The sequence below is a fragment of the Panthera uncia genome, chromosome A2 (assembly GCF_023721935.1).
Source record: "Panthera uncia isolate 11264 chromosome A2, Puncia_PCG_1.0, whole genome shotgun sequence".
Classification (NCBI taxonomy): domain Eukaryota; kingdom Metazoa; phylum Chordata; class Mammalia; order Carnivora; family Felidae; genus Panthera; species Panthera uncia.
In genome coordinates this window covers 52,490,563-52,501,831 of record NC_064816.1, presented here as the reverse complement: position 1 = coordinate 52,501,831, position 11,269 = coordinate 52,490,563, and the positions used below count along the sequence as shown (strand labels likewise).

Genomic DNA, 11,269 nt, shown 5'->3' with positions numbered 1-11,269 from the left:
CTAAATTGGTTATAATTTTCATATACTGTGCCACATCATCAGCATTCAGTATACATTTTGCATTCTGTCATAAAGTGCATGCATTCTTATAATTTACTCTTAATAAACAGGTTTCTTAGGTTTGCCTGGATGGGAGAACTAGTCTTAACAAATTTAGGGGGAGCTCTTTTTGTATAACTTAGTTTTATGAAAATAACTTAGTTAAGGCACATAGTAGAAATAGTTCTGGTAAGGTTTGAAAACTTAGGTACATGTAGCCAGGCAGGTAGTAACAATGAGTGAAGTCATGTTATGGGGCTAGGACAAAGTGGAGAGTACAAGTCCTGTCTAAAGGGGCAATGTCGTCTTAGCTTTAGCTGATAGTTGTGATTTAGGACTGTGAGCCCAGTCTTGCCAGGTCTTCTGATTTGAGAAATTTGAAAATGAGTTTAGTCATTTCCTGATTTTTAACCTGTTAGTATAGAAGCCAAACTGAACATATTTGTGGGCCAGGTCTGCCCTATAAGTCAGCATCTTGCTGTGTTTTGGATTTATTTTTATGTATTCCTTAAGTTTTAATGATTAATCAGTCTCACTTTTATACTGTGTCTGCTTCTGGCACAGGCAAATTTATTTTACTGAATATTTAGCCTGGAAATATAAATATTGAATCTAGAACCTTTAAACCTCTCCATCTAAATGTGACATTAGAAACAAATGAGTAATAGACAGTAGATCATTTTAAGAAGTTAAGCCTGTCTGAATAACATATTCACCAGAATAGCAATCATCAGAATAATGATTCACATCATTAAAATTAAAGGTATAAAGGAGGAAAATAATATAAATTTATGTTCATAATAGTTACCTTTTTTTTTTTTTTTTTGATGTTTATTTTTGAGAGAGAGTGTGAGCGGGGAGGGTCAGAGAGAGAGGGAGACATAGAATCTGAAGCGGGGCTCGAATTCATGAACTGAACCATGAGATCATGGCCTTAGCCCAAGTCAGACACTTAACCTACTTAGCCACCCAGGCGCCCCCATAATAGTTATCTTTGAAATAAAAAGGACATTTGGTCATTGATTATACAATCTAGTTGACAATAACTAACAGTGCAACTATATAATTTGTCTTAATCTGTACCAGAGAACACTAAGAAATTTTTTTTTTTACTTGTGATTCTGTGATTATAGACTTTCATGTTAAAAATTAGGGGCGCCTGGGTGGCTCAGTCACTTAAGCATCTGACTCTTGATTTTGGCTCAGGTCATGATCTTAGCTCAGGGTCAAGATTGAGACCTGCACTGGGTGTGGATCTCTCTCTCTCTACCCCGCCATGCCCCTCTGCCCTTTCATGTGCACCCTCCCCCCACTCTCAAAAAAAAAAAAAAAATTGTAAGTAAAGCATATTGTGTGTGTTTATATTGCTTTAGAAAACTTCATAGAGAGCCAAGGGGGGAACATTTTTAATAATTGTTTCTTTAATACATGTATTTACAGAAAAATCCACCGATTTTACTTCATTATTTTATTTTAATCCCTGTGTAGTTAACAGTATAGTGTTAGTTTCAGGTGTACAATATAGTCATTTCAACAATTCCATATATTAATACTACTCATCAAGATAAGTGTACTCTTAATCCCCTTCATCTGTTTCATTCAACCCCCCGACCCACCTCCCCTCTGGTAACCATCTGTTTGTTGTCTATGGTTACGAGTGTTCTTTTGGTTTGTCCTTTTTTTTTCCTTTAATCATTCATCTTGTTTCTTAAATTCCACATGTGAATAAAATGATACAATATTTGTCTTTCTCTGACTTATTTCACTTAGCATTGTATTCTCTAGATCAATCCATGTTGTTGCAAATGGCAAGATTTCATTCTTTTTAATGACTGAATAGTATTCCATTGTGTATATGTACCATATTTTCTTTGTCCATTCATCTGTCATTGGTTACTTGGATTGCTTTCATAATATGGCTATTGTAAATAATGCTGGAGTAAACATACAGGTGCATATATGTATCAAATTAGTGTTTTTTGTATTCTTTGGGTAAATACCCAGTAGTGCAATTACTGGATGCCGTTGTGGTTCTATTATTAATTTCTTGAGGAACCTCTACTGTTTTCCACAGTGGCTGCACCAATTTGTATTTCTACCAACAGTAAACAAGAGTTCTTTTTTCTCCACATTCTCACCAATTCTTTAGTGTTTTTGATTTTAGACATTCTGACAGGTGTGAGGTGATATCTCATTGTAGCTTTGATTTGCATTTCCCTGATGATGAATGATGTTGAGCATCTTTCCATGTGTCTATTGGCCATCTCTATGTCTTCTTTAGAGAAATGTCTGTTCATGTCTTTACATTGTTAATTGGATTATTTGTATTTTTGGTATTGAGTTATATAAGTTCTTTACAGATATTTTGGATACTAACCCTTTACTGGATATGTCATTTCCCATTCAGTAGATTGTCTTTTAGTTTTTTGTTGATTGTTTTCCTTTGCTATGCAGAAGTTTTTTGTTTTGATGAAGTGTCCCAATAGTTTATTTTTGCTTTTGTTTCCCTTGCCTCAGGAGACATACCTAAAAAAATGTTACTCCCACTGATGTCAGAGAAATTACTACCTTCTAGGATTTTTATGAAAACCCACGAATTATTTTTTTTTAAGTTTTGTTTTGTTTTGTTTTTACTTATTTAAGTAATCTCTATACCCAATGTGGGGCTCGAACTCACGACCCTGAGATGAAGAGTTGCACACTCTTCTGACTGAGCCAGTGAGGTGTCCATGAAAACCCACCAATTTTAAATATACAGTTGATTAGTTTTAAAAAGGTGTGGTCATAAAACAGTAGTCATGATGTGGAACATTTCCATTACCCCGCAGTGATTTCTTATGCCCCTTTGCTGTAGTCTGTCCTATTTTCTCTAATCCTTGGCTACCACTGATCTACTTTCTATTACTATTGTTTTGCCTTTTCTAGAATTTATTATAAGTGGTATTATACAGTATGTAGTCTTTTGTGTTTGGCTTCTTTCATTTAGCATACTGCTTTGGAGAATTAGTTGTTGCATCATTCCTTTTCCTTGCTGAGTAGTATTCTGATATGTATCTATTTGTTTATTTGTTCCCTGGTTGATGGACATTTGGATTATGTCCATTTTCTCGCTATTATTAATAAAACTGCTATAAACTTTTGTATGTAGGACTTAATGTTTTCATTTCTCTGATTCATATGGTAAATGTGTCTGCCCTGTTTTAACTCAAAAACACTTTGGACACCCAATGTATGTTTTTTTTTCCCCACGCTGACAACCAGTTCTGACACCAACTGGGTGTCCTACAATTCAATTAAATTCTGACAGTAACTCGTTAGAGTTAATGTAGATCTTACTGTTAAAGAACTTGGTTCCACTTGAGATGTCAGTTGGAAGTGTCAGGTTCCCACCTGTGCTTCTGACCAACCAACAATTTATTCTACAACTCCCTGTTCAGGTTTGGTTATTTACTAGAATGGCTCACAGAACCCAGAAAGGCACTTTACTTACATTTATTGGTTTATTATAAAGGATACAGTTCAGGACCACCAAAGTACAACAGCTGCCTAGGGCAAGGTAGATGGGGAGGTTTGGTGATGCACAGCTTTCGTGTCTCTCTAGGTACACCACCCTCCCAACACATAGTGTCCACCAACGTGGAAGCTCTCTGAACCGTGTCATTTAGGGAGTTTTGTGGCAGCTTCATTATGCATGTACAGTTGGTTAAATCACTGGCCATTGGTGATTACCTCATTTCCAAAACCTCTCCCTTTCCAGGAGGTTGAGAGGTGGGGATGAAAGTTCCACTCCTCTAATTGAGCCTTGGTCTTTCTGGCACTCTGCATCTATCCTAAAGCTATCCTGGGGCTACTAGTCATCCAATTAGCACACACTCCAGAAATCCAAGGGTTTCAGGAGCTCTGTGCCAGGAACCTGAAATGAAGACCACGTATATATTTATCACGATGCATGTTTAACTTACAAAGTGACTGTGCCATTTTGCATTTCTGTCAGCAGTGTATGAAAATTTTAGTTTCTTCACATCCTCATCAATATTTGGTGTTGTCATCATTTTTAAATTTAGCCATTCTAGTTTGTGAGTGGTATTGCATTGGGGTTTTTAATTTCTGTTTCTTTAATGGCATGAAAAGATTGGTAATATTTATTTTTTATGCAGTTGGTAAAGATTGGCTGGTGATTTTAAAAAGAAGATTATTTCTAAAAATTGATGTTAATTATTTCTAGACGTTTAAGTGATCTGACAATTCTTCAGAATTAGCAGAATAGTCATTCAAACAGTTTGCTATTTGCTTAGTTAACACTTGCTGAAGAATGGACTTCTTATAGTTTTAATAATTTTATTTATAATCACCAGTCTGGGAGATAAAGCTCATGTTATTCATGTGTAAAATCAGAATGCAGTAACATTAGTTGTGATTTATAAAATTTGACTAGATTTTTATTTGCTTCTTAGAAGTGTAGGCTACATTCTCTTTGTGAACATCAAATTGCTGGAACCTAAAGTACTCTACTTACCTTCTTAGCCAATATAATTGGGTTTATATTATATTAGCCAATATAATAGTCTGTCACTTAATCAAAAGTCAGTTGAAGTTTTTATGATCAAAAAATGGTATGTATGTATTTTGAATATTTTACTTAAAACCAAGGCCTTAAAATTTTAAAATATAAACCTACTGATTGGACTTTTGTACCTTTCACTCATTGCATGGATTATAATTTCTAGTTTTTAAGTTTTTATAAAGTGGAGTGATAACCTGGTGACACTTGTGAAGCAGTGTGGGACAGCCTCTTAGATTTTAATCTCTTGAAAGGCTTTGCCCATTTTAAATTCTTTTTTTTTAAACATTTATTTATTTTTGAGACAGAGGGAGACAGAGCATGAACGGGGGCTCTTGAAAGGCTTTGCCCACTTTAAATTCGGTTTTTTTTTTTTTTTAACGTTTATTTATTTTTGAGACAGAGGGAGACAGAGCATGAACGGGGGAGGGTCAGAGAGAGGGAGACACAGAATCCGAAACAGGCTCCAGGCTCTGAGCTGTCAGCACAGAGCCCGACACGGGGCTCGAACTCACGGACCGTGAGATCATGACCTGAGCCGAAGTCGGCCGCCCAACCGACTGAGCCACCCAGGCGCCCCTTAAATTCGTTTTTAAAAAAGCAATGTGCTTTTCTTGAGTCTTTCCAAAGCACCTGTGTTTTCATAGAAATAACAGACCCTTTTATACTCATCTGATTGGTTTATGTAGTATTTAATTAAATTATTTAGTTATAAATGAATATAACTTAACAAACTGATGTAGGAGCTTAAGTGTATATGGGAGTGTACCATAGTGTACCAGCCATGAACACTGATTATCCTGTGAGGATAAAATCTGCATGTCTTTCAGAGAAAATGAAGTTTGAGAATGATATGGCAAGTTGGTTAATTAAGTGGAAATTAGTTTGGAGAGCTTCTATTTTATTGTATCTTAGTATGAGAGATTGTTTCAAATTCCAAATATGGGTGCCTCTATTTTTGTGTTGAGGATGAAATGTTTTAATACTGGTGGTAATTGTTTGAGTACATTGATATCTGTGTCCCATTTAAGTTAACAGCATTATTACAGACTTGCATGTACATGTATGCATGTACAAACATAACCCTAAGACAAATGTTGAGTTGATTTTCCAATGTAGCCATTGTGTTTTGAAAGCCAGCTGCTTCTGCCTTAGCCATCTGCCACTTAACAAGTCTAGTTTTAAAAGTAGGTTCTTGGCCTTTAAGCTAGATTCCTTTTTTAAATTCAGATTTGGCAGGTATTTATTTGTGCCTAATATGTACAAAGCATGGCTTTGACCTAATGATGGAAATGAGACCTGGTTGGAACAATCATGACATGTTGAACACAAAGGTTCTTGTTCCCTTCCTTTTTGGATTTACCAGTGTCTGTCTTTTTCCCACATAAAAATTTTGTTGACATATCCAGTGTCCTGCAGTTACATCATTTAAAGGGTCATCTTCAAATTCACAAAAGCAGTTTTTTTCTGTAAGTGCTTTGTGATTTGAAAGTTATAAAGTTAAATGTTTTGAATTTGAAAGAAGCATGCTTAATGTAGAAAACATTGAACATACAGAGTAAAAGAAGGAAAAAACAAAAATAAGTATTGCGAATATTTTGGCATGTTTTCTCTATATACTACTTACTTAAATACGCAAAATACATAGAACATTTAAATTTAGTTCTTTTAAGATTAACATTTAAAAATAAAACTAGAATCTTACTAAATGGACAATTTTGTATCCTTTTTTATTAAAATTCTGCCTTGAGCATTTTTAGATATCCATAAATATTCTTTTTTAGATTTTTACTGATTGAGTAATATTACAACATATTTTGTTGTAATACCATAATTTATGGTAACTTTTTTATATTGAGTTGGAGATAGAGAAATCAAAATATTTAAATTTCCTTTATGTAGAATATATGAAATATTTTTATTTTTTAAATTTTAATTTGAGAGAGAGTGCGCATACATATGAGTGTGGGAGAGAGGTGCAGAGGGAGAGAGAGAGAGAATCTTAAGCAGGCTCCATGTGCCCCAGCGCAGGGCTCAATCCCACAACTGTGAGATTGTGACCTGAGCCGAAATCAAGAGTTAAACACTCAACTAAGTCACCCGGGCACCCCTGAAATATTTATTAATCAAGAAATATTTGGGAGTGGTGATAATGATAGCTACATTCATTGTGTGCTTATTATGTAGCAGGCAATATATTTAAACACATTATATAGTTTTCTCATTAGTTCTAAAACAGCCCTATTTTTTTCTGCATGAAGCAGCAGAGGCATAGAGAAGTTAAGTATGCCCATGGTTTCACTGCCAGCATGTTGCACAACTAGAGTGTTTCAGAACTTAAATACTAAATGCAGGCATTTACATTTTGATTAGATATGTTTTAATAACATCTGTATTCTAGGCATTATTTCATTCAAAAACTGCTTTTACCTACCATACCAGATGGTCTCTCCATTTTAATGTGCTGGACATTGGTCTGAGTATTTGGGAGATACAAACGATGTACTTTTTCCTTCTGTACTTTAAAATATTAGCTTCATTTGTATGTATAATACAGAAACAATCAGTAATTGGCACTCAATTTATGAAAATTCAGGGTAGCATTTCATACATAAGATGGTCTTATTTTAGATCTTTCTGAAATCCTTTAGATTTTTAAAAATGGCTACTAAAGATTTTTTCTATTACACCTACTATTCACCTTTAAAGTTCTCCCGAGGATTTGAAAACTTTCAGATCCTAGACTCAGTGAACTTACAGTCTAGTTGGAGATACAGCAAACAATATAAAAGTTATCTGTATGATAAATGGTATGGATAAGTTGAGAAGATGAAAGATCCTTCTAGTTTGGAGTGAATACAAAGCTTAGAGGAGGGAAGTGGAGGTGGGCGCTTTGATTTGGGTCTTGTAAGAGAAATAAGATTTAGATGTGTGTGTGTGTGTGTGGGTGTAGGAGAAAGGATTATTTCAGAAAGCGGAATGATATGAACAAGGACAATGCATTTACTGGCAGGATAATTAGGAGAGTGGTCAAAGAAACATTGTGTCAGCTGCCTCAGGTCTTTTTTGGAATGAGGTAGGGTATAACTTGTCTCTCTTTTTTTCTTTCATATCATCTGATTAACATATTTGACCAAACTTCTGAGTGTCTGTTACATGTAAGATGTTCTGAAAAATGCTGTAGTGGATATATAGGTACATAACACTTGATCCCAGCTCTTAAGATTTTTAGAACTAGCAGGAAAGAGAATATGTACCCATAGAAGAAAAAAGTAACTTAGGAATTTTAATAAAGCACTTTGACATGAAGTATCTCACTTGATCTTCTTAGTAATTCTATGAGATGGTAATGAAGGTCCTTATTGTCATTAATTCACAAAGTAGGAAACATAAATGATTTCAGGGTCACACAACTTGTAAATAAGGAGTGAAGCTTTTGATTTCTGTAGGCTGGTCCCCTTTCTGTAATACTCTGCCACCTCCACATGTAATACAGGATACAATGTGATAAGTGCCACAAGCAATATAAAAATGTGTATTTAGGGAAGGAGTAATTAATTCTGTCCAGAGGATCTGGGAAAGCTTTGAAGGAAGAAGGACTTTAGGTTGTTGATGTGGGTAATGAAGACTGAGGATCTCTTCTAAGCTAAAGACTTTTGGGAATGAAACAAATTAGTGTTTTCTAGTAAACATACACTCTTACAAGGAATCTTATGGACTTGAATAAGACCTCTGACATTTTGGCTGATGTATTGAGAGAAGGCCTAGAACTGTCCACAGGGCTTGCAAGAGGTGCCACATCTTAGCTTTGATATCCCTCCCAACACCTAGTAGGACAACATTTTGCATACAAATGTCTCCTGCAGAAATAGCATTTTAAGGTATTTTTTGAATAATGAGCAAATCCTTTTGTCTGCATCTTAAATGTTGTGTCCTTTGGAGTTTTAACCATAGCCATACCACTCTTTTCACTCTTCTGTGAACTTAAATGCTGTCATACTTTCAGTTTCTACCAAATATTGGTCTCCAACTGGGCCAGTCCTGTGATCTTCGGAATTAGTTATCTCACTGTCTGTTGGTTATCTGCATAGGTAATTCAAACTCATCATTTCCAAAATTAAATTCATCGTAATCTCTCATAAACCTTTTTATCTTCTAGTATGTTTCCTGTCTCTGTTGTTTCCAAACTTATATGAATGCAGAAGAAATCATTTAGGACACTAGTTGAAAATATAATTTTTATGCCCTATTCTCAGAATTTCTGATTTAGAAGGTCTGGTATGGAGCTTAGAAAACCATGTTTTTGTTTTTGTTTGTTTTTTTAATGTTTTTATGTATTTTCAGAGAGAGAGAAAGCAGGGGAGGGTAGAGAGGTGGAGGGGAGAGAGAATCCCAAGCAGGCTCCGCACGTTAGTGCAGAGCCTGATGTGGGGCTTGAACTCATAAACCTTGAGACATGACCTAAGCCGAAACCAAAAGTCGGATGTTGAACTGACTGAGCCACCCAGGTGCCCCCAAAACCCTGTTTTTAATCAAGGCCTCAGATGATTCTAGTGCAATAAGTCCCATGAGTTTAAGAATCACTAGGTCTGACTTTCTGGAGCCACCAGTCACCCACGTTGTCAACCTTAGCGTTATTCTGATCTCTTTTACTCCTCAATCACATGATCCCCAAGTTTGTCCCTATTGTCCATTCCTAAGTCAGTGCCCTGGTTTGGGCCTTCAACTGTCTCATTGCTCTTTCAAATCCTTTTTTCATGCTGCATGTAGCTTGTGAGGGCTATCTAAAACAAAGCAAATGGTGCCATTTCCACTGCTTAAAAGTCCTTCACTGGCTCCACCATTACATGAGGAGTAAAGAAATTTCCTTAAAATGGCATGCAAGGCCTTCTAGCCCATGTGGACGTCTTTACCTCATGCCATTCCCTGTCACATACAGAACCTAGCACTTGTTTCCTACCCTTTTTATTCTTCCTCTAAAGTTTTCATATTTCCGTATTTTGGTTTATGTTTTAATCATTTATTCAACAAATATATATATTATCTAATATGTGCTAGGCACTGCAGATATTATGATGAGCAAAAGCAGATGTGATTCTTACTCTCATGGAATTTATAATCAGATGGGGACGCATATTAAACAGTCATTCAAATTAAGTTTTCAACTGTGACATGTGCTACTAGAGTCTATCATAGAGAAATTTGACCTAGTCAAGGAAGTCAGGGTATGGCTTTCCTGAGGAGGTAACAGAGCTCGTAAGGATAAGCTGAGGTTTATTTGAGATAGCTGAACTGCAGGTACAGAGGCCCTAAGAAGGCGGGGAGGTTTGCTGAGTATGAATGATAGAATGGCAGGTATATATACTTGTGTATGTGCATATGCAAGTGCATACTGGATAAGGCTGGAGAGATAGATAGGTGCAGTTCATACAAATGTTTGCAGATAATATTAAGGTGTTTTTCTCCCACTTAAGAGGGACGAGTAGCATCAAAGCATTTAAACAAGGTGTGTGTGTGGGGAGCACTATATCAACTTTGTGATTAGAGAATATGACTGTGCTTACAGAATGGATTGGAGTAGGTTCAGACTGAATACAGGTAGGTGAGCCAGAGGGCTATCATAGCAGTCCAAGTGAGAGAGGACAGTAGTTTAGATCAAGGAATTGATGGTAGAAGTGAAGACAAGAGTTACCTGAGGGCAGGGTATCTTTTTTTTTTTTTCCTTAAGTTTATTTATTTTATTTTGAGAGAGAGAGAGAGAGAGAGAGAGAGTGTGTGTGTGTGTGTGTGTGTGTGTGTGTGTGTGTGGGCACAAGTGGGGGAGGGGCAGAGAGAGATAGAGGGAGAGAATCCCAAACAGGCTCAAACCCATGAACTATGAGATCATGACCAGAGCAGAAGTCAGACGCTTAACTGACTGAGCCACCCAGGTGCCCTGAGGACAAGGTATCTTATTCACATTTGAATTCCCTGTGCCCAATACTTCTGTCCTTGGTTTATGTGTTCAGTGAATTAGTGAGTAGTAAATAGACATGGAGAGCAAGAAAGGAAGTCTAATTAGTGAGTTTGAAAATGCACATGGGTGGGGCGCCTGGGTGGCTCAGTCAGTTGAGCGTCCGACTTCAGCTCGGGTCATGATCTCACGGTCGTGAGTTCGAGCCCTGTGTCGGGCTCTGTGCTGACCGCTCAGAGCCTGGATCCTGTTTCGGATTCTGTGTCTCCCTCTTTCTCTCTGACCCTCCCCCATTCATGCTCTGTTTCTCTTTGTCTCAAAAATAAATAAACGTTAAAAAAAAAAAATGCACATGGCTAAATCTTTGAAACAGAGTAAGCTTTTATTCAGTCATTCATTGGTATTTATTAAATACCTACTATGTACCAGACAGTGTCCTAGGTAGTTTGGATACATCAGAAAACAAAACAGTCAGAGATTTCTACCATTTTGGAGTTTACTTTGATTGAAAGAGATTGAATACAATAAATACAACAAATGAATTACATGTTATGTTGTGAGATGAGGAAGTATTGTGCAAAAAAATTAAAATGAGATAACAGAGATCAAGACTGTATGGAGGGGAGGTGTAAAGTGGGATGATAAGAGTAAGCCTCATTGAGGAGGTGACATTTGAGTGAAGATTTGAGATGAAGGAGTTACTCATGTGGTGGGCT

At 36.4% G+C, this 11,269-nt stretch overlaps 1 protein-coding gene across 5 annotated transcripts in view; it reads left to right on the top strand.

The window, feature by feature from the left end:
• The window catches only part of TMCC1 (transmembrane and coiled-coil domain family 1), a 247,514-nt gene that overhangs the window by 66,773 nt on the left and 169,472 nt on the right, over positions 1-11,269 (top strand). The gene's annotated exons all lie outside the window — the stretch shown is intronic.